Here is a 24,033-nt window from a genome sequence, read left to right as displayed (position 1 = left end):
ATAATAAGGTGGGATAGGGGAGTGGAACGTAAATCTATTGCCAAACTAACCTGATTTCTGAATTTCATTATTAATCACTATTACCTGGTTGTCAAAAATGATAACAGTAACACAAGTAGGATGGGATTTTAGGTGATAACTGTATTTACTAGTTCAGGACACATGGAAGTGTATACATCAAGAGCCTTGTAAAAAGGACTTGTGGTTTTTAATTGCCAGCATGCTCCATGTTGTATGACAGTTGTGTGACGACACCGTGTGGTCTGTTAACTTCAGGTGAAGGAAAATAGTATTACCATTGCACCTACAACTCATTAGAGCTCATTTGACACTTGTTTCCAATTTGGGAGCATCGACGTTTGGAGGATATTGTCAAACAGAAGCCTGTGCCAACAGGAGTGGCAAAACTGATCAAGGGCACTTCAGTCCCAGTGAAAAACCGTTGAGGGACTTTAAATCAAAAGATTGAAAGAGTTGTTTTCAGTGATATTAGAAGTACATGGTAATAAGTAGATTGTTTCTAGAAGATTCAGAGTCTGTAGGCAGGAACAATTGGTGGATGTTGCAGGAAACCAGGGAAGAGGTTTCTTTCAATTAGAAATACCAAAAATGAATCTGCCTATCTTATGAAGCAATCATTTTCCTGTCGCTGGGAGTGTTCACATAGAGGCTGAATAGAACAAAGGGATTTCTACATTGCGTGGGCAACTGGTCAAGTTTTTAGATTCCTTTCAATTCAATGATTATTTGACTCTAAATATTTCTAACTGCCATTTAATATTCTTTGGAGAGTCTCCCTCCTCCACAAAAAAGTAAAAGAAAAACAAAATATCTTAAACAGTCTCTAAATATTTAGAAAAAGTTTATTGAATAGAGTAGTTTTCATTGCCATGAAGAAATGCATTCATATGTCATCATACAATAAATCCCAGAAAAAGCTTTATTTTAACTTTCTTCTTTGGCATATGCACAACGTTTATGTCATCTTAACGATGCATATATATTTTGCCATTTTATCTGATTTGTTGTTATAAAAGAAGCATGTTTAAATTGTATACTTACACAAGCTCAGCATCGTTTTCTCTAAAGTGATTTAGTTTAAATATAGATTGCAAGATCCAGAAGTGAGCAACTGGTTGATGATTCTCAGTCTTTTGTGCGAAAAACTTATAATCCAGGAAGTAAAAACTCCCAACCAGAGATGACGGACTATATCTGTAGTTCCAAATAAGATGGAAATAATTTGATAATGTGAAAAATACAACCATGTTTATTCTGTTTCCATGAGCTACTCAAATTTAGCCTATGTAGTAAGATATTTCTTCAGAAGTGACACACCGATAAAATTTTGGGATTCCTAACTGAGGAAATTCACATGTCAGTTAAAGGTGCAATCTTTGAAATGTATCTACAAATCAACAAACCATGTGCAGAAAAAGAAAGTCTCTAAAATAGAGCATGCTCTTAAAAAATGCTAGTGCTTCTGTGCATATTTCAGAGAGAATGGGGAGTTTCAAGATATGGAGGAAGATTAATTTTTTAAGTTATTATTGATGAAATTAATTATTGTTAATTTATTAGTTAGAGAGATGTGTAGGTTGTCCTTTGAAATTAAAGAGAAATCTGTTCTCTTGTGCTTTAAAAAGCTTGCTCACTATACCATAAGTATTTAATAAACTTGACTATGGACTGATAACATCAAGGAATATTTTTGGACATATGCAAAATGTAAGTGATTTAGCTAACATGACTTTACATATTCATTATATAAATTTCAATGCTTGGAGAGTTTTGGAGAGATGATTTAATCATCATAATAGAGTGCTTATAGTATTACACTAGGGAAAGTTACTGTATGTAGTTGGATTTTAAAAATAATGTTGTACAGCAAACCTCATGTATAATGCATCTCTTAAGAAGGATTCAGATATGCCAAAAATATATCAAGACCCACCCACCCATTCCCACATCCTAATCTATAAGAACTGTGTATAGGAAAAAATAATAAATAAAAAATAAAAACTTGGTTGTACCTCTTTAGGTTGTAGGTATTTAGGTATTACTCTGGAATCCTATATCCAACATTGTGAAGGATTTCATGGTATTTAAAAAATGAGAAGAGTTACTGTAGATATAATTCTACAATTAAAGTAAGCAAACAAATATGAACAGAAAAAAAAAACTTAAGGCCTAAAGACTTGGAAAACAGCATAATAACATAAGAGCAAATTAGTTTTAGAAAAAAACGTAGCATTTCTTGGAAGACTGTTAAATGAAATAAAACATAAGGTAATACATTCATATTTCAACAAAGCATTAATTTTCTTTCCCAAATAACACTTGCTGAATTAGTTAAGCATCAAAAAAAATGATATGGAAGAAAAAGAGGCCAAAATACAAAGAACACACTCAGTGACAGTGTATTTTGTTATATAAAGGTATTTAAAGGGATTACAAGTATATTTTCTTTTAGCTTCTTAAAGACTGGAGAAAGGCATCTGTATTAATGGAGTTTGCAGATGGATGCCAACATTAAATTAAATTGTCAACACTAAGAAATATGTTAAAATGGGAGTACTCCTGAAGAACTGGAAATGGTGACAGAAATAATCATATAAATTAAACAAATATAAGGCAACATATCTGTGGAAAGTAATTAAAATATGCTATTCTGTGGTGAATCTGAAAGATAATTAAGAATCATCATAGATCAGTGGTTCTCTTTGGGTCATGACCTAGATTAAAGTTGCCGAGAGTCTGCTGAGGGACTCCAGAGGGTCAGGAAGGATCCTGGGAAGGGGGGGTGACTCTGACCTCCTGGATGAATGCAGAATGGCACAGGGAAAAGAGTTGTATTTTGGTTTTCTCCCTCACCCCCTCCACCCAAGTAAAAGGAATAATAGGGAGGAAAAGTAGGGTACCAGGGAGTCTTGCTCTGAGCCACAGCATCAGGGCTAGCAACTGGTATTTACAGATCAACAGGACCTAAGTGCTCTTCTCTCAGAGCCCGTCATCCCTGCCTTTCTCACCGCCTCCCTGCACTTCAGGGGAGCCAGTGGTTCATGAAATGGTAGATTGCAATAATGCTTATTATATATTAATTTCAATAAAGCAAATAGGTGGACTCTTATAGTAACTCTTTTGGTCTGCCAGTGAAGTCATAATGATGACCGATTTATAGCTTTTGTAAGGGAAAATTGAGAAGCAGGGTAGTTGATGTTAGAAATTGATGGTAAATGGTTGGTTCACAAAAACCAAAAAAATACTGAGGTCCAAAAAGGAAGCAGTGTTTTCTCTCCTTTTTTTTCTGGGATCCAAATAAGGAAATTTGGGGCAATTTTGATTTTTTTTTTTTTTAATGAGAGCCAAGAACAACTAAAATAATGAAGAAGCTCCAAGGATATGGTGGAAGAGAAAAAAATGTGTCATTTAAGCTGCAAAAAGAGGAGCCTGCGAAAAAATGAATGTGGTAGGCAGTTCAGGTGACTGGTAAAAATAACATGGTAACTAAAACCAAGAATTTAGCTTGGGTATAGAGAACGATTTTCACAAATGAGTATCTAAGCATCTACGCCTGGATACAGGCTTTTAAAATGATGAACAAAACATTTATTTCTTTATAAGTTGAAGTTTAATGTGCTACTTAGACAGTGACCAGTTCTCAGAAAAGAACCACATCATCACTTGATATTTCTCTAATAGTTAAGATGTCTGTTCCATTTACACTAAAAGGAGAGATAATTTCAACCTGATAATTTTCAGCTCTGAAGTTTCATTTTTTGTGCACATTGCCAACTTGTAGACCCTTTCAGGGGTTTGCACACTGTAATCAGGCTGCTGTGTTCAACACCCTTTTCCTAGAACAATAAAAACCCTCCATACTTTTTCAACTTGTCACGTTTTCATTGCATTATGGAATTTAAAGAAGCTTTGAAGATGAAAAAGACTGTACACAATGCTTAAGTGTTACTATTATTATGATGATGATGATATGGTCTACAAGATGTACAAGGGCATTTTGGGATGAATGTATTATGAGTCACAAAGTTGCAACTGAAGACAGCTGTTTGATTGCTACTTGAGAGAGTGGAGTTGAACAAGCCTGAATATGGATGATCTCATTTGGTTTTATAAAAAAAAAAAACTAAACAGAACACAGGCAGTTAGTTGGATAATATATCTCCAAGAAAAAAGAAGAGAGTGCAATTCATCTTTCACTGCAGTATATATCATATTCTTGCTTAAAAACTCCAGATAGGATTTCTGTTTCCAAAAGGTCAGATTATCTTTAGATGGTGACCTCACTCTTTGGTCACAACATGTAAGCTTGCATTTAATTATTATTTTTTTTAACCTTGTTTATTGCTTTCTTATTTTCTTTGTATTTCCTCTCCACTATATTAAAATGCTTTTGGATTAATATTTTCCTGTACCATTTTCTTGTCCTTTGGGAATGAAGAAAAACGTATGTAGAACACTGGCTTGTATTTATGAGCCTCTGTGCTACTGTAAAGTGTGGAGGAAAAATATGAACTCAAAACTACAACCCACGTGATACAAGATGCAAAGAAATAAAAAGTTAGATAATTACCTAAGATTAAATAAGAAGAAATGGCAATAATGCCATGTGATTAACTACCAAATTAGTCAAATAGACCAGAAGGACTACAGAGTTAGGCAAGAAACCACTCACACTGTGTTAACCTGGATTACAAAGGTTGTCACAAAGAAATAGGACTTTTCTAAAGGTGTACTGATAGACAGAAAGGACCAGGAATGACATTTAAATGGAAGGAATGCTGTGAGAAAAGTCACAGAGGTGGAAAGGAAAAGGGTTTTTTTGGTGGAATGATATGATTAGAAAAAGGAGTTCTCGGAAAAGGTATGCAAAGGCTGCTAGGAAAAGGGTTAGGCAGATGTTGAAGCTGGATCAAGAAGATGAGAGTTCATTCTGAAAGCCTAGGATAACGAATATCATATGTCATATTTGATTTGATTGACAGATAAATTGATTTATAGAGGATATCCTAAAATCGGTATTAACAAAGATTATAAACTGATTCTGGAAGGATTTTCAAGGTTTAATGGAAAGAGCTGTGTGTTGTAGGCATAAATGTAATGGGGATATGGATGCAGAATGCATGCTGTTTACCGTCTGTGAGTTAAGCAATATAGAGTCACTGAAGGTTTTGATATAGGAAAATAACTGTACTAAAGGGTTTTTAAAATAATTCTTTGATGGGGCGCCTGGGTGTCTCAGTCAGTTAAGTGTCCGACTTCAGCTCAGGTCATGATCTTGCGGTTCATGGGTTTGAGCCCTGCATCAGGTTCTGTGCTGACAGCTCAGAGCCTGGAGCCTATTTCAGATTCTGTGTCTCCCTCTCTCTCTGTCCCTCCCCCACTCACACTCTGTCTCTCTCTGTCTCAAAAATAAATAAATTATATACACACATATATATATAAACATTTGAATAATTCTATAATTCTATAATCCTATATGTAGATTAGAGAAAGATAACAATGGAGCAAACCAATTAGGTATGAGACAGAGGGCTTAATACAGACAAATGGCCATAGGGAAGGAAAAACTAATGAAAATAACACAGCCATGTGGAAAAAAATCATACATATGGGATATGGTTGAGAATGAACCAAAGATGAATACACAGTTTTGACCTGGGGTTTGTCTCATAATTTAAAAATGCACTTTGTAGTTGAATATGCTTGTCAGCCTTGTGAAATCTGGATCTGTGGTATATGGGTTGAGTAAAGGGGTAGCCCACACTAAGTAATACTCCAAAATAGAGTACAGGAAACGTGGGGAGCATTTGGTTAGAACCTTCTCAGTTTTGAATTTTCACTCTACGTGCACATTGCTAACTTGTCTCAGGACTTTGCACACTATAATTAGGATTGCCTTGTTCAACACCCCTTTGAAGAAAAGAAAACTATATCCAAAAAAGCATTAAGTGATTCATTGTAATTTTTTATAATATTTGACCAAATATTTTCTAAAGTGGATTCCTGATTTTCAGTGACTTATATTTTGTAAGTAAAGAGTGAATACATTATGCTTTCTTGACCAAATGTATTACAAGAGATTGAGTATATAATTCCCTAAAGAGCAAAGACCCCATATACTCTGATAAAAGTGTAAAAGCTCTATGGGAATCTTGTCCAAATTAAGGTTTCCACTGTGAAGGAAAGTGTTTATTTGATTTTTGTCTATAAGTAGTTGGATGTACAATGTGAAAATGAGGTCTTTCATTATCAGATCACACAGTCTTAAAAATATAGTCTTTCAAGTCAGGAAGTTTTCTTACTGAGGTATGACTCTTTGACTGAATTAGACACCAAAATATAACATTTGGGAAGACTATCAATGAAAAATTGGTCAAGAAAATTTACCAAGAAGAGCAGTGAAGCTAATCCTCCTTTTTCAGAATTTATCATTGACTGTATCTTATATGTAGCACTATCTCAAGTAAGAACACCTAGGGTATAAAAGGCCAAAACTACTAGTTACATAATAGTGTTCTTCCTACATAAATATTTATCAAAGCTTAGTCATGTGTTTTCATGTATATTTAAATTTGTTTCATTTGTGAGATTCTGTTTTAGGAGCAGTTGTGGGGAAAGCTACTTTTGTTAATTCATATTTCTGTTTAAATTTGCTAACTTTTTAAAAGATACCTGCTAAATTGTGGGAGCAGAGCTATACTACATGATATATAGCTGAAAAGTCAAATCCTGAAGGAGATAACCTACTTCTTAAAATGCTTACCATATCTAAGAATGGCCTGAACTCATATGACATAATCTAACCTAGAAATGGGTAGGGAAAATATCCCAGCACCAGAACTAAATTTGGTTCTGTTACTTTTTTTTTTTTTAACTAAGAAACTGTGTGAACTTGAGAAGTTACTAAATTTCTCTGAGTTTTCATTTCCTTTGCTGTGAAGTAAGGAGATGAGATGTAGTTCTGCTCTCTCACTGAACTACATTCTATGAGTTTCTATCAGTTAGAGTCTGTGTAGATAACCAAGTAGGCTGAAGAGAAACCAATGAACTTTGATTTTGAAACATAAACACAAGGAAGTCTGAAGCTACTGACTGGCTGCATTTTTTTGTGCTCCTGCATTTCCCCACGGACTGAAATTCATAGGAGAGAAAATCTGGGAGGAATAGTAAATGCCAATTTGATTACAGAGCCCTGGCAACCCTGAAGGTCCAGGAGAGATGCCTCAGAAAGCATGAAATTAGGTACCTCTGCCCATTTCCTCCAAGTGCCTTCAAAAAAGTCTTAGTTCCCCTGAGCACTTCCATTCTGTGCTGGTAAAGATATAATCAGTGCCTTACTTCTGAAGATGATTTAGGTAATAACATCAGAATGTAAAATATATGGGTGTTTGGGTGGCTCAGTTGGTTGTGCGTTGAACTCTTGATTTTGACTCAGGTCATGATCCCAGGATCATGGGATTAAGCCCCATATGAGGCAGCATGGATCTTGTTTAAAATTCACTCTCTCTCCCTCTACCCCTCTCTACTGCATGTGCATGCTTTCTCTCTCTCTCTCTCTCTCAAAAAAAAAAAAAAGTCAAATGTATATAGCCTGTATCTCAGTAATCTCCTTTCTTAGAATTTGACCTCAGGAGATAACCAGGTGTATAAAGGTCTACATTCAAGAATGTTCATGGCACTCTTTGCAATTGTGAAAACTGGGAATGATCTGAAACAAAACAGATGGACACCTGACACAGCCATTCAAAATAATGATGTAAATGGAATGGAAACATGAGGACAACATCTTATCAATTATAAAAAAGAACTGGTGCCTGGGTAGCTCAGTTGGGTAAGCCTCCAACTCTTGATCACAGCTTGATCACAGGGTCATGAATTCAAGCCCCATGTTGGGTGCTGTGCTGGGCATGAAGCCTACTTTAACAAAAAAAGGAAATTATTATATATATAATATATATCAGTTTTTTATCCATTCATCCATCATTGGACACGTAGGCTGTTTCCACATCTTGGCTATTAAAAATAATGCCACCATGAACATGGGGATATATATATATCTTTTCAAATTGTTACTTTCATTTTCTTATGCTAAGTACCCAAAAGTGTAATTGATGGATCACATAAAAGTTCTATTTTTATTTTTTTTTTAGAAAGATTCATACTGCTTTCCATAGTGGCTGCGTGGACTTACATTCTCAACAATAGTGCACAAAGGCTCTCTTTTCTCTGCATCCTCACCAACACTTGTTACTTCTTGTCTTTTTGATAATAGCCATTCAAAGCGGTGTGAGGTGATGTCTCATTGTGGTTTTGATTTACATTTCACTGATGATTAATGATGTAGAACAACTTTTCATGTGTCTGTTGGCCATCTCTATGTCTTCTCTGGAAAAATATTTAGATCTTCTGACCATTTGTAAGTTGAATTTTTTGTTGGTTTGTTTTTTGCAATTGTGTATATGAATTCTTCATATATTTTGAATATTAACACCTTAACAGATATATGATTTGCAAATATTTTCTCCCATTCAGTAGGTTGCCTTTTCATTTTGTGGATTTGCTGTTCAGAAACTTTTTAGTTTGGTGGAGTCCCACTTATTTTTACTTTTGTTGCTTTTACTGTTTGTGTCAGATTAAAAAAATCATCACCAAAACCTATGTCAAGGAGCTTACTGCTTACATTTTCCTCTAGAGTTTTATGGTTTGAGGTCATTTGTTCAAGTCTTTAATCCATTTTGAGATTGTTGGGGTTTTTTCCATTTTGAGCTTATTTTTGTGTATGGTGTGACTGGTTCAGTTTCTTTCTTTTGCACATAGCTGTCTAATTTTCCTAACACCATTTATTGAAGAGATGCTCCTTTTCTTCTGTATATTCCTGACTCCTTTTTCATACATTAATTGACCATAAATATGTGGGTTTATTTCTGGGCCCTCTATTATGTTCCATGGATCTATTTGTCTACTTTTATGCCTATACCATGTTGTTTTAATCACTATAGCTTTGTAATGTATCTTAAGATTGCTTTGGCTATTTGGAATTTTTATGATTCCATACAAATTTTAGGATTGTTTGTTCTATTTTTATAAAAAATGCCACTGGAATTTTGATAGAGATTTCATAAAATCTGTAGATTGCTTTGGGTACTACAGACATTTTTAACAATACTGATTCTTCCCATCTATGAGCACAGAGTATTTTTTTCATTTATTTGTTTCTTCTTTGATTTCCTTTATTTAAAGCTACAGACCAACATGCCTGACATATCGCTTATGAAAAATTGTGTCTGTGCATGTATGTGTGTGTGTGTGTGTGTGTGTGTGTGTGTGTGTGTGTGTACCTGAGTGCAAGTACACTGATACGGTGTTAGGTGTTAATTCCTTTCTGGAAACTTTCTATTACACTTTAATTTTTTAGAATCAATATGTATTAATGTTTTAACAACAGAAAAAGAAATATGGAATAATTTTGGCTCCTGCTGAGCTCAGAGTGAACACAGAACACCTGAATGACAGCTATACCAGTGGTGAGAATTCTTTTTGGGTCATGGCTAAGTTGTGAAATATAAAATTTGGAATGATTTTTTTAGAAATATTTTAACTATCAGGAATTATAATGTCTGCAACCATAATTAAGTATTTGTTATATCATAACCAAAGGATTTCCTTTTTTCCTGAATTACTTTATGATAACATTGTTCTAACATGAACAGATTTTGTTATCTTTTTAATAGATTTTGTTATTAAGATGTTTTTAAACTGGTATATTTTGTTTTTCCTTGAATATTCTTCTGAGATACTTATTTTGCCCGTTCAACATGAGAAGCTACTTGTCACTTTAGGAATCTTTCTAAGGCATAAAGAAAAACCTCCCCTTATAGAAACTAATCTTGTGACTTATTTGCTGACCTTGAGCTAAGGCTCAGTCTCTACCATCAGATATTCCAGCACCAGACTCCAACTAAGGAGTTATTACCACAAGAGAGAAGTGAGGTAGAATGCTCTTTCTGTCTTGGTGGCAGAGACAGTGGTGATGGCTGCATGGACAAGTTTCTGGGGCACAAATGCCAGCTGTTCAAATGTCACATCTTGAGCTCAGTGGTGGCAGTAGTGATTTCTTTATCAGTTTAGTTCTAAAGATAGTTTCGGTTGTTTCTGAAAGCTAAGCTTTGAGTTGGTTTTCCAGCTCTCCCAGAGGCTGTCTGAACTACCAGGCACACGTGTAATACATTTATTTTCCTCTTAGTCATTCAGTCAGCTTGTGACCGAGGACTCTGCCTGCTGCACTCACACTTCTCTGCTTCCTGTCACCAAATGTACACTCTTATCTGCATCTTTGTCTTTTCTGTGACACCATGAAGGGAGTGTGCCCTCTTCTATCCAAGAAGGAGGACATGTTACTGATGCCATTTGTCACCATCTTACATATTTGGCTTCTTACATTATACCTTCTCTTATCAACACTTTCTTTTCACACGATCTTTCCATTCCACATGGCATGTTCATGCATCTGCCATCTTTAAAAAAGCTATCTTGCTTCACCTATACTTTCAAGTAACCAAGTCTCTGGATCCTTAACTGCCATATACCCTAGAAAGGTTTTTTTGTACACATTACTTCCTCTTCCTCACCTTTGACTCATGCCCCAGCTCTCTCCATTATGGTTTCAGTTCTTATCATTCCACTGGAACATAGTGTGATAAGATCTCCAACAACCTAATTTCATAAAATCCAACTCAGGTGACTCAACCTGGTAGTTTCCCTTCTTTCCTGAAATATGTTTCTTCCTCTTGGGTTATTTACACTCTGCCCTGATTTTCCTTCTTTTACATGGGTTGCTCCTTCCCAATCTCCTTTGTTGGTTGACAAGGAATCTTTGCCTCTCATTGACCTCTCTAGTCTCAATCCTAGGCTCTCAGTTTTTCTATAATTTTTCCAGAAATAATATGATCTATTTTTATGGCTTGAAATGTCCCTTCTATACTGATGACAAGTGACAGTGTACAGGTGACATTGTATTTTTCCTTCCCAGATCTCTTTACCATAAGTTCTAGACTTCACACCTCCACATGAACATCCCACTGGCCCCACTAAGACCTGTTCCTTCCCTAATCTTCTTCATTCCAGTAAATGGCACCACCATCACCCTGTTTCTTCAAGTAAGTAACTGGAAGGCATCTGCATCTTCCTCTCCTATTGTTTCTCACATCCAATCTCTCAGAAATACCACCAGTTCTGCATGCAAATTACCCCTCATGTCGGCTAACTTCCTTCTACTTCCTTGGGGGCTACCCTAGTCTCTTACCAAAGTACTCTAATAGCCCTATGACCACTTGTGTTTCAATTCTTGGCTCCAATGGCTTTTCCCCTAAGATCACATATTTTATGACAGAAAGGCTCTTGTTGGTCTTGAATTTTTGCTCTTATCTCAGTGCCTTATTCATACTAGGTGTTCAGTAAATATTTGTTTAATGAAAAACTTAATCAGTCCATCAACCAATCCATCAATCAATTGATTAGATTCAGTTGGTGGCAAGTTGAATACTAACTTATCTGGAAAGCTGTAAAAACTCAGCAGATGATGATATGAATTGATTTGGGATGCTTTATAAATAAAATTAAAATCCTCATTATCAAGCTGCCATGTAAAAAACCTGAATGATAAAATCAAATATTCAAAGTAGGTGGACTGAGAGGTACATTTATGTTAATGACATTCCAATTTACCTCATTTGCAAAGGAAATTACTCTTACTTAAAATAATTCAATACAACCAACTACTATTAATTAATGGGTTAATTTGAAAAATAATTATTGAGCACCTATGGTATGGCAGGTACTGTTATGAATGTAACGTGTACAACAGCACACAAAAAAGAAAACTTGCACCTATGAAACATACAACTTAGGGAGAGAGATAAATCAGAATAATAAGTAAACTCATATCATACTCTGATAAGCATGGTAGATAAAGAATAGAGAAGGAAGGATGTAAATGTGCAAGAGATTTAACATTTTTAATTGAGTGTCCAGGAAAGGTCCCACTGAGGAGCCGATTTTAAGTAAGTATTTGAATGCATTGGAAAAGTATACCAGAGGGAACAGAAGGTGCCAGGGCCTTGAGGAGGCAATATGTTCTCATACTAGAAGATTATCAAGGAGACCAGTGTCTGGAGTAATGTGAACAAAAGTGAGGGTAATAGGAAATTGATTGAGAGCTAAAGTAGGGCCTGGTGGTAGGATTCTTTTGAGATACAGTGAGGGCTTTGGGTTTCATGCAAAATGATGTGAAAAGCCATCGAAGGGCTTGGTATAGAGGGTGGTGCATGGTCTGGCTCAAGTTTTAACAGGATCACAAAACATATTTCACAATCATTAGCCAACAAAATTAGTTGAGGGATGCCAATATAAGCCAGGTTCAAAATTATCTTAATTACAGAACTTGTACAATTTTGCATTACAGTCATGTATTTAAGAGTATTTTAGCTATATGCCTTTCTGATATTTTGGCCCAAACAGAAAAAAATAAAGGAAAACCCATTAAAGACAATTAAATAATACTCAAAATCACTTGCAAAAATTATATTTCTTTATTTTGGAAAAATTACATTGAAAAAGAAAGAAGTCACTTGGTAAACAGTCTTTATATAATTGACTAATTTTTAGTGATTGAAAAGATATTTTAACCTAGTAACTGTATATCACCGCTAAGTATGACATATAATATGAAATAACTATTATTTTAGGAAAATACTAGGGTCAGACTGCTTGGATTTACATTTTAGTTCTGTCACCCGCCAGCCATGTAATCTGGGGCAAGTAAATTCTCTCTTTGTGCCTCAGTTTTCTCATCTCTAAAATGGGAATAATGATAATGTCTCCTTCAAAGAGTTGTTTTGAGAGTAAATGAGACAACAAACATAAAGAAATTAACACATTGCCTATCAGAGTAAATTTTAAATAATTATCATTATCACTGTTATTATTATTATTACTTCAGTTGCTGATTTTCAGTTGTTGCATTTAAGTGAGGACAGTTACATGAATAAATTAAGTCTAACATTATATAACTTTATTTAGACTAGAGTAAAATAATGTTGTATTTTGCCTTATCCCACAGATTTTTTAATAATACTTCATGGATAAATTGGAAGATATGTTTTAGAAGGTAAGAATAATCCAAATATTTTCCTAATTGAACAGATATATAATATCCAGAGTCCAGATCTCTTAGGCTTTGGCGTCTTACTCATTGTTACAGAATAACCTTGTTTTAATATGTGCTGTGTTTGTAGATAAACATAAAATAGAAACCACCATAGCCACATTGCATAGAGTGTAGTGAGTAATAATGAAGCGCAATGTAATAGGTCAGTATTTAATCACTATTAAAATTGATAGTAGAAAATCAGGAAGATATTTGAGTCGGTCTCCCTAGGTCTCCTTCGGCCAATGATCTTTAGATCTCAAAACACATGTAAACATTGTGCGCCCACTTAGGCTAACCCTAGATGTAAGTCCCTTGCACTGGGACTGGTTTTAATCTTGTCCCTCATCATTTTGTGACCACCAATGACTTTCGGTGAAATCTTCATACCCATGTTTGGGTTTGAATTCCTTGGCCGTCTTCATATAGAACGTTTCTAATACCAAAGGGTTATCCATGTGCTTTGATAAATATTTTACCTAGTCCCTTTCTTCTTTCAGTAAGTTTTGAAAGGTATTGTACAAAAACCAGCCTTCTGTAAATACAACAAAAGTATTGTCAAATAAAGGTCATCTGTACTTTATGATGATTAAGTAAAACTGCCAATTTAAACAAACACCCCAGAGCTTAAGGGAGCACAAGGTATTTGAAACCCTTTGCTGTTGTTCACAACAGTTATTGGAATTTGTCTTTTGGATATGGTCCCTGCATTTTCAAATCCTTCCTGATATATCTATGTCTTTGCCATCTGAGGGTGGATATGATGTTGGGTATTGTTAAAACACACAGAGCCAAATCTGGCGAGTAAGATGGGTCATCAATCTGTGAAATACCAATTTGGATGAAAGGCATGAAAATCTATTTGTTAGAATTGCTTATAGTTGGCTACAAATGCAATTATAAATTTTTAAAATTCCATAATAGTATAGTTCTTTGATACCGGTTCATATCAGGTTAAGCCACAAACAAAGAACACTAGCACATAGAAAAAAAGTCATCCCAAGCTGACTTGGCATGTGGTGTTATTCAGTGGCCCCAGCAGCACTGCCGAACTCGGGATGTGTCTCTCCAGGTCTAAGCTCTGTTTTCTCTGCATTCACTCAAATTTTCTGTGGTGGAGAGACAGCTGCAGGAGCTCCGGCCTCACAGCTTTTCAGGACTGAGTGCGGTGGAATAAAAGATCCGGATTTTCTCTCCATTTGTCCCCTGAGGTCTCCTTGGCTCCAGCTCTGTCAGGTTCCTGAATGTGATGCTCTGATAAGCAAGGCCAGAGTCAGATGCTTGCTTTTCTTGCGGTGACTCATCGTTATGGATTAAGAACAGGGGCTTCTCTTCCTCCAGAGGGAAACCAGTGGGCTATTGGAGGGAAGAGAGAATAGATGCTGGTAGCTAGAAAATAGCAAGTGTTAACCACAAGTGGACACACACGCAAACACACACACACATACTTCATAATTGCAAGGTTTAATGTCAAGTCAAAATCATTGATTGGAGGGGTGCCTGGGTGGCTCAGTCAGTGAAGTTTCCGTGTTAGGCTCAGGTCATGATCTCATGGTTCAGGAGTTCAAACAGCACATCGGGCCATCGGGCTCTGTGTTGACAGCTCAGAGCCTAGAGCCTGCTTCAAATGCTGTGTTTCCCTCTCTCTCTGCCCCTCCCCTGCTCATACTCTGTCTCTCAAAAATAGATAAACGTTAAAAAAACAAAATATATTAAAAAAACACACATAGATTGGAATCCCAGTTCTGCCACCAGAATAAAGTTATGATATAGTGAGATTTAGACCCTTCACCCCGTTAATTCTACACTTGACGACATGTTTGACTTTGGCTATGTTGTTGCATATACTTTTGTTTTGTTATCTCGAAAGTGGGGATTATAATGATACCTACTTCATAGAATATTTGTCCAGATTAAATCAACTCATGTATGTGAAATACTTTGAACGGAGTCTGGTCCATAACAAGTCCTGCATAAGTGTTAGCCGTTGTGATTACTTTGGTGTATTCTTGGGCATTGCAGTCCTTGACTGTCTAGGTCTCTGTTTCTTTACTTGTAAAATTAGAGGAAAGAACTACATTTTAATAAAAAGCTGATGTTTTGTAAGTCTATGCTTTCATAATCATGTGGATGATTCTCCTCCTCCAATATACTCTTTATTAAGGCATCTTTGAAGCAGGAGACCTGAGGTGCATCACAGAGGCTAAATTTTACTGTGACCTCAGTAGAAATTATATAACTTTTCTCTAATGATACTATGAATGAGAAAAGAAACCCATTGCCCAAAATATGGTTAAAGAATATGCACTTGTTAGAGTAGCTTGTGGTTGAGTCATAAAAAATCTTAATAAAGCAGAACTGTCCTAAGCTCTTACCTCTACTCTGTCAATAGACTATCATGCTGGATATGTGATGAAACATTGAACAAGATTTTAATTTTAGTCTAATGACATTATAAGTCACAGTATAATATCCTACTGAGCAGTGCATACTGCCTAGTAGGACAGATCTTAGAGTTATCAACTGTAACCAATGCTTGTACCATGAGAACATATTCCATATTTTAATCTATGCAAAATATTCAGATGTACCCTATAGAATGGGTTGTTTCTAGATGGCTACTTTACATTCAGTTTCACTATTATGGTCTAAAGGTAGAAGTAGGATGTCTCTTTAAATAAAATGAAATTTGTTTTGAAATACCCCCAAGTGGTCTTGAGATTTTACCTGTCTAAGTCTAACATATAGCAACTGAAACTCATGGCCTAATTGAATCAGTATTTGCATTCTTCATGTGTTTTTGTGTTTATAGGTATGTTTTGATTATGCTTCCTTGTTTAAAGAGTTTAATATACATGTAAATATATGTGTATGGATTGTGCTATGATATTCTGCATGGCTAGTTATATAATTGAATATGAGTGGTTTGGGGATCTTGCCCAGAACTGCTTTTAATAAAAGACATTAAACAATATTGAGAACAGGGGCGCCTGGGTGGTTCAGTCTCTTAGGTCTCCACCTTCCGCTCAGGCCATGATCTTACCACTTGTGAGTTCAAGACCCACATTGGGCTCTATGCTGACAGCTGAGAGTATGCAGCCTGCTTCAGTTTCTGTGTCTCTCTTTCTCACTGCCCCTCCTCCACTCATGTTCTATCTCTCACTCTCTGCTTCAAAAATAAATAAACATTAAAAAAATGCTTAAAAAGAATATTGAGAACAATTAGGTAGTACTGTAAAAAAACTTAGTTTAAGACTGTGAATAATAGAATAAAAAGGTCATTAATATTTCATAAAACAGCAACCACAATGATCACGTAGTGGTTATCTCTAGTTATGGTCATGCTCCTTATCTAAATCTTTGAGAAGGGTGAATAAAATCACTGTTAAGTCTCAGGTATCAGGAATCTTCTCAGTCTTGAACTTGAAAATTTCTTGAGGCTCAAGAAATTCCCCTTATTCTCAGGAGTCTTACCTTGTTTATCTCACTGAACTTAATTAGCTTTGAACTATGAACGTCCGTGCTCCTCTTTCAGACAGAGCTATCTCCAGAGTCTAGACTAGAGCAAATTGGAACAAGTGCCCAGAGCGCTGGTCTGCTGGGGAAACCCCACCGCTGGGGCTGCTCTCGTGGATTTGGACACGTAGGCTAGGGGGGAACAGTTAGCACCATACAGAGCATGCTCTCCCCTAACTTTTGCTAACCCCATGAAGGGGCAGTAACTCCAGGGCCCTATGCATTACAAACCACTACAAATGACCTTGTCTTTTATATCTGAGCTACCTTATTAATCACTTTAATTTATGCCTTCAGTCGGTCACCTAACATATATGAAAGTCTTTGCATCTTCACATTTGTATCAGATTATTTAATATTTGTCATAGCTAAAGGATGGATCTCACTCATATCTTGGTGAATACAAGAATTACATGGTATGCGTATTAAAATTACATTCTCAGGCCGCACCTACAGACATGCACTTCAGTAGGTGAGGCCTATACATTTGTAGTTTTAAAAAGAACCCAAGATAGTTTAAGAAGCACTTAGATCATACATTGCCTAGGTGGGGAGCATGCCAGCTTATTGACACTGGGGCACCCAACACCTAACAGAGTGTCTGGCAGATGATAGTCACTCAATATATATTTGTTTAGCTTTACTGAATTATAGTATAAGGACTACGGTCGATACTAGAGTATGAAGATTTTATCACAAGTGACTCTGAGTTAGTCAGAGTCTAGGCAGATAACTCAAGGCACCCTCAAAGAAGAATTTGAAGAGAGTTTAATAAAGGAGGATCATTTACAACATTATGGTCAACAGTTAGGGAAAAAGAGATAGTGAAACATCCAGGGTCTACCAACAACCAGAAGCAGCTGCCTTTATGCTTAAAATCACAAAGGGATAGGAAGCTTATTCCTGGAACCCTATAAGCGTGTAGCCATCGTAGAGAGGCTGAGAGAGGCTGCCTGTCCAGGAGGGAATCAAGGGAATAAGTAACCTGACCACGTTTTCCCCATTCTCTGAACTGATGATGTCAGTGGTCAAACCCCTCCTGAAACCAAGTGGTGATATAGTGTATCTCCTTCCAGAAGCTGACAGTCTAGAGTCTTTCAATATGATTGTCTAAACACCAGCCCATTCAAGTTATCTAGATGAATCAAGGATAAATCAATTGTCTGAACACCATGATAGAATGTTAACTAAATCCAAGTTTTAATTTTCTGGATGATCACATGCTCTTAGATACATACACATGTATATACACATGCACCCATGCTTACACACACACATTTCCGTGGGATTTATAATATATTATGAAGCATGATCCCTGTGGGAACCTGCATATTTGGATCTATGTCATCAACTAAGTATCACATTCATGTTTGATAATTTAACATCTGCAAAAATTAATAGATATCAATAGATCGATTTATACTAAAATGATTTAATATTTTAATGTTAAATATTGTAGAGAAAAACACCATTAATGTCCTTATGGCTCCTAAAACTGCAAATAATCCCTTCCCATCTAAAATTTCTCAGCTTTAAATTCATTTTCTATACTTCCACATTTTAATGCCTAGGATTTAGTCAAAGATCATTTAATTCACTATTTTTAGAGCAACATGGAATTATGAACCCGAACTTAATGATAATGAGGACAATATTTCAGAGGAGGACGAACGTCTTCTCTGATTCGTTGCCAAAAATATGCTGTGGAGATGAAGACCACCCAGAAGCTTCAACTGGCACATGGTGCCTCAGCCCATATGTATCAAAGAAGAAAAGGAAGAGAAAGAAAAGAAGAAAAGGCCACATGGAACATTTGAAACTTGGGCTCAATAGTGTGTTTCTAAGTAAAATGTAAAGAGGTTCTTCCAATCTCCACATTCAACTAAACAGATGTTACTGAAAACCTATGACCTGATGGTCTTCTGCCCTCAAGAATCTTACAGTTTAGTAAGGGTGGGAGATGAAGTCAACATGCCCTATTATATATGTCATTATGATGAATCCCCAGAGAGACACAACAAGTAAGTCTTATAGAAGATTAGTTCTTGCGTTACTGATTCTGATTTGGAGTTTGGGGAAGGCTTTATATGAAAGGCAGAATCTTGAGTTTGATCTTAGAAGAGATGGTATTTTGTGTGGAGAGTTGGTACAAAAAGCCCTTCAAGGCCTTCCAAGTGCAAGGTGGCAGTAAGTCTAAAAAGAAATGTTCTGAAGTGTCAGATAGATGTGGGAATGTCTCAGTTGGTGGGTGAGGAGATGGGCCTGTGTGGAAGACTAGAATGAAGAATGATACCAGGAAAGTGTTTGGGTCTAGTCTATGGGAGGACTTGAATGGCCTATAGCACTTTTGTGTTGTTCTTTTGTTAGTTGGAAGTCATAGGAGTTTTGTCCTGAGGAACAGAAAATGCAGAAGGAAGATGATCTGATCAGGTAGCTCCTTAGGATAATGAACAGGGGAGAGGCAGTAAGGAGGGGAAGCTCAATGGTATGTATTGGAAGAGAGAACTTTTTTAATTTGGGAAGGGTCCACGTGGATAGAAAGAAAGGCAGTAGGAGTTACAAAAGCCTTTAGAAAATAAACAATAGAAAGACTTGGTAACTGATTGGATGTGGGGTGTGTGGGTGAGGGTATTACCAAAGATGTCAAATGTCTGAGGTTTCTGGTCTGGATGACTCATACCTTTAACAGAGATACGGTTTGTCTATTTCCTTCCTTCTTCCATGTAGTCTCTCTTTATAGTCTCTTCTTCCTAAATTATGTATTAGACATATATCATATCATTCAAATTCACATATTTGAATTTCTGGTGGAATATTTCACTGGGACAAAGAGGCAAAATCGGGTGCTAGGCTTGGTTATATACAACTTGAGAGTTATTTGCATAGTTTGGAGAGCGAATGGGATGAGAGAGTACAGCAGGGAAGATAACAGAGGGGAGGTAGAAATATGAAGAACATTAGGAAAATACCCACTTTTCAGCCACATGGTGGATCTGGGTTAATTCAGATGTAAATTCTGTCTATTACTTAGGAGAATGGAGTCAGTCCAGCTACTTCCCATAGTGGTTTGGTTAGAATATATAGCACTGAGCGATCCTATTTCATTCTACTTTCAATACAATGGGTAGCATACGTTTGGATATTCATAAAAACTTACTGCAAAAGCAAGAATCCTAACTCTTATTCTGGCGCACCTTTGGCAGAGATGCCGCGCGTGTGTGTGTGCATGTGTGTGTGCATGCCTGTGTGTGTCTACACCTCAGAAATTTGTTTCCTCTTTTAATTAAATAAAGCCTATGTTTGTTGGCTTTTAGGGTGGGCTGCAGGCCCATCTGTTTAACTAGGCAGTTGCCTGATATTGCAGGGGGGAGGTTTGGCAAGTGTAAGTGTGAATTTGAATACCAGATACAGGCTATTTAAAGCTGAATTTATCTTTAATAAATTCACCCAGAGGTGTTCAGCAGTAGGTAGTTTGGAAAATGATCATAATTTGTACAGAACAGTCTTTTTTTTTTATTTAAGATTGAGTGGTGTGTGATTTTGAGAAGGAACAGACTGAGGAAACTTCATCTTTGCTGTGTTCTCTTCCTTTAGGTGTCCGGACAGGGAGGGCAGACTACTTCAACAATTGCTTTTCATTCCCTGGAAGCCAAAATAGTCTTCCTTTTATATGAGTTAGTACTAATTGGAAAGCAAATAATACATAAATATTTTCTCGATGGTATGTGTTACAGCAGTAGGCATTTAGGAGCAACGGTTGTCAATCTCCGAGGTTTCTGAAAGGGATAGCAATTTATGACGTGTTAGGGTAAACAGTTGGATTACATTTCTGAAATACGTGTTCCATCAGGTAAAATCATTGTGATTACAGGGACTGAAACTGTAAGTAAGTTATGTGCTAAAAGGTTGAAAATATAAAACAAGTACGCTTGTGCTTAACTATTAATCCTCCTTTGTATCTCTGCTGAATAAACTACAAGAAAAGGGGAGAAAAGGATGTTTAAATAGTAAAACAGAAAAAGTGCATTATGTAATTTTAGTAAACAGTAAGCCCTAACACAGCTCAAGGCACTGTTTCATCAGTGGTCCAGACTTACGAGAATATTCCAGAATTCAAAGACGTATGAAAGATTATAAAGAAGTTATTTTCATTGGAGGTTATTTCTTTTGTTTGCTTTTAAAAATTTTTCTTAATTTCTTCTTTGTTTTCTGATGTATCGTCGAAAGGCACAGGTTGTTATTTTCACATCCAGGCTCCATTGTTCAGAAACACATTGCAAATAAAAGCAAAAGAAGAGAATAGTTTTAAGAGCTTTGCATATGTTTGACAGAAGAAGATAATAAATGTAAATAAATCTTTAATATTTCCCCTAATTCAGTTTGTGCCATGCAAATGTCAGGACTATAAAAACAAATCAACAAACATTTGAAGAAAAACAATATACATAACTTATTTCATATATTAAAAACAACTGTCAAACAATCATGATCTCATGTATTAGTTGGTTGTTTTGAAATATTCCTACTAGAATTAAAAAAATGCTATGAGGGCCTTTGAGCTTAAACATATTGTGTCAATCAAGAGCATATGTAATGTATCTAAAGCATGAGGTAAAAATTTTCTTCATAAATTATTTCATAAATAAATAAGCAATTTGCTTGAAAAAGTTCACAAAAATAGATGTGCTTTTATTAAGTTCTCTACAGATCTTTTGTGGCTGATGTAGATAGATTGATACAGACAGCATTTTGATCTGTTATACTCTAACTTGAAATTCAAAAAGTAACATGAAGAGATTCTTCATTTCCCAGGCAAGCTTTAGCAAAATTGAGTCCGTGAAACTTCATTCATTAAATTTTTAAGTGACCATGAATTTGTTGGCTTCAGTACCTGAAGGGTAACTTTATCCTTTCGATTAAAGGACATAATTCACCCTCAGACCTTTGGCTTTAACTTTTTATATAATATATAATTTTGGGTACACTTAACGGTCGAATGTTGAATTATTACAGGTGGAAAAACACCAGCCATCTCAAGGGTTTTGTGCTAGCAAAAGCATGTAATTTAATTTTTTGAACCAATTTAATCAATGATTGTTTCATGTGAGTAAATTTACACTCTTAACGATTGCCTTAGATTTGAAGGTGTCGGGGAGGAAGATTACTTCCTCCTTTAAAATGCCCTTTAAATCTAGGGAGCAGAAGGAGATTAGGGGATAATGCTTGTGATATATTGTACTATTTAACTTTGCTGCTATGATGCCATCGCCTCAGATTTTATCAGTTAGATACCAGCTCTAGCAGGTTTAGGTGAATTTAACCCTTTAAACACAACAGGCTTTACTATTGAGATGCCGATTTCAAAATTTATTTGATCTCATATTTTTAGTTAGTCATGGCTAAAGAATGTTTCACTTAGATCCTTTTTTCTTCCTGAATAAAAATGCCTCTCACTGTGCTGTGCATATTTCCATAAAACTTGGTAAGCTAATTTATGGCTTAAAAAAGAAAATAAAGATCTATATTTAATATATGAATATTTTTTTATAGTGGAATAGGGTGGTGGACAGTATTAAATGACTCTAGTGTGGAAATATGCAGGTGGTCATTAGTAGCTGACTGTAAGATTTACTCAAGATTTTGATATTAATTTTCCCTGGAAGCAGGACTATACATAAATCTAACTCTGTTCCCAAATTAATTTAAATTGATGATAACATATGAATAACTCCATGCATCTGAGGCTCATTGTCTTCTTACACCTTGAGGGAATATATAGTTTGCCTCATTGTGAAATTCTATTTTGACTACTCTTTTACCTGACTAGTTTTTCTATTGCAAAAGAAATATTGCTTTTGTCCTCATAGAGAGTGTATGGGACACGCTACCAAATTTCTTCTGGAAGAAAAGTGCTACAAAAAGGAATCATGTATCTGGCTGACTAGGTACATTAAGTAGAAATGAAGACTACAGAAAACGAAGTTGCTATAAGCACATGCTTAAGTGTTAATTTTTTTTATGATTGGCTTTTTCACTTCTGATGCATCTAAAATATATTTTCATCTTTTAAAAGATGCAAGAATCATTTAGGGGAAAATATTTTGGAGGAAATTAGTTCATCTTCATTTCACAGATTCATGATTGTACCTCTAAAATTCTAATTTTAATCATTTTGTAGTTTGGAGAAGGAAGGATGCTTCTCCTTTTAGCACAAAATTAGCTTAAACTGACTTTCACTAGAGGAAAAACATGCTACTTAAAGTCACCCAAACTGAAGAGAATGAAGCCCAAACGCCCAAGAAATGTTTACTTAGTTTTTAACACCTACTATACTTTGAATCCTGTCATGGTACTCTTTTATGCATTGTTGATCTTTAGAAGTTAAAAAAGGAAAAAGAAGGAAAAAAACCCCCGCTCAATTCAGTAACTTCATGTGGAGGGAATTTCACTTAACAATGAGAGTATTTGGAGATGTGAAGTAGTAAAAAGAATGTCATGCTTTAATCCAGAGTTCCTTATCTGCTACTAAACCCCCAAAGATCAGCAGGTATTAATCTTGCAGCATTTGAATAATGTTTCCATTTTATCTATTTTGTAGTACCCCCTCTAAGCACTCATTGAGCTTGGTAGCCTCTCCTCAGCTCAGAAAACCATAGCAACCTCATTCCGCACTTCTCCAACTCAGGATAGAGTTCAAGTTGTTCTCCTCAAGCCCTCTCGCCATCAAATGCATGGGAAACACTGACCACCGACTAGGTGTCCTAAGACTTCTTCCAGTCCTAGAAAAGGGGCGGGGGAAGGGCCGTGCGCACACACACGCGCGCGCGCGCGCACACACACACACACACACACACACACACACACACACACACACACACAATTCTGCGTCGTTTAATTGGGAGGAAGAAGGGAAAGTAACATCCGAAAAGGTAAAAGCACTTTTAGAGTTCTTTTGATTGCTCATGATAGCATCTCCGGGTGTTCTGGTACCATCGGTTTGGCCGCCACGCACAGGCCCCCACCTGCCCCCCCATCCCCCAAGGTAGGTCCTCCTCTTTATCACATTATTCCTAAAGCTTTCGGTTTTTTCCTCGGTTTCCAGCCCGCACGTTCACACACGGGGGTGGGGGAGGAGGAGGGGGGAGAGGCGGGGCGGGAAGGTAGCCGGGTCCCGGCACCGCGCAGCTCTCATTTGCGGCGCTCGGACTCGGGCGAAGTTCTCGCGCAGCCTGCTCGCCGCGGCCGGGGCCGGTCCCGGCGGGCGGCGGCGGCGGCGGGTGCTCGGAGCCGGG

This window comes from Suricata suricatta, chromosome 15 (genome assembly GCF_006229205.1).
Source record: "Suricata suricatta isolate VVHF042 chromosome 15, meerkat_22Aug2017_6uvM2_HiC, whole genome shotgun sequence".
Lineage (NCBI taxonomy): Eukaryota > Metazoa > Chordata > Mammalia > Carnivora > Herpestidae > Suricata > Suricata suricatta.
Note: the sequence above shows the minus strand (reverse complement) of the source record.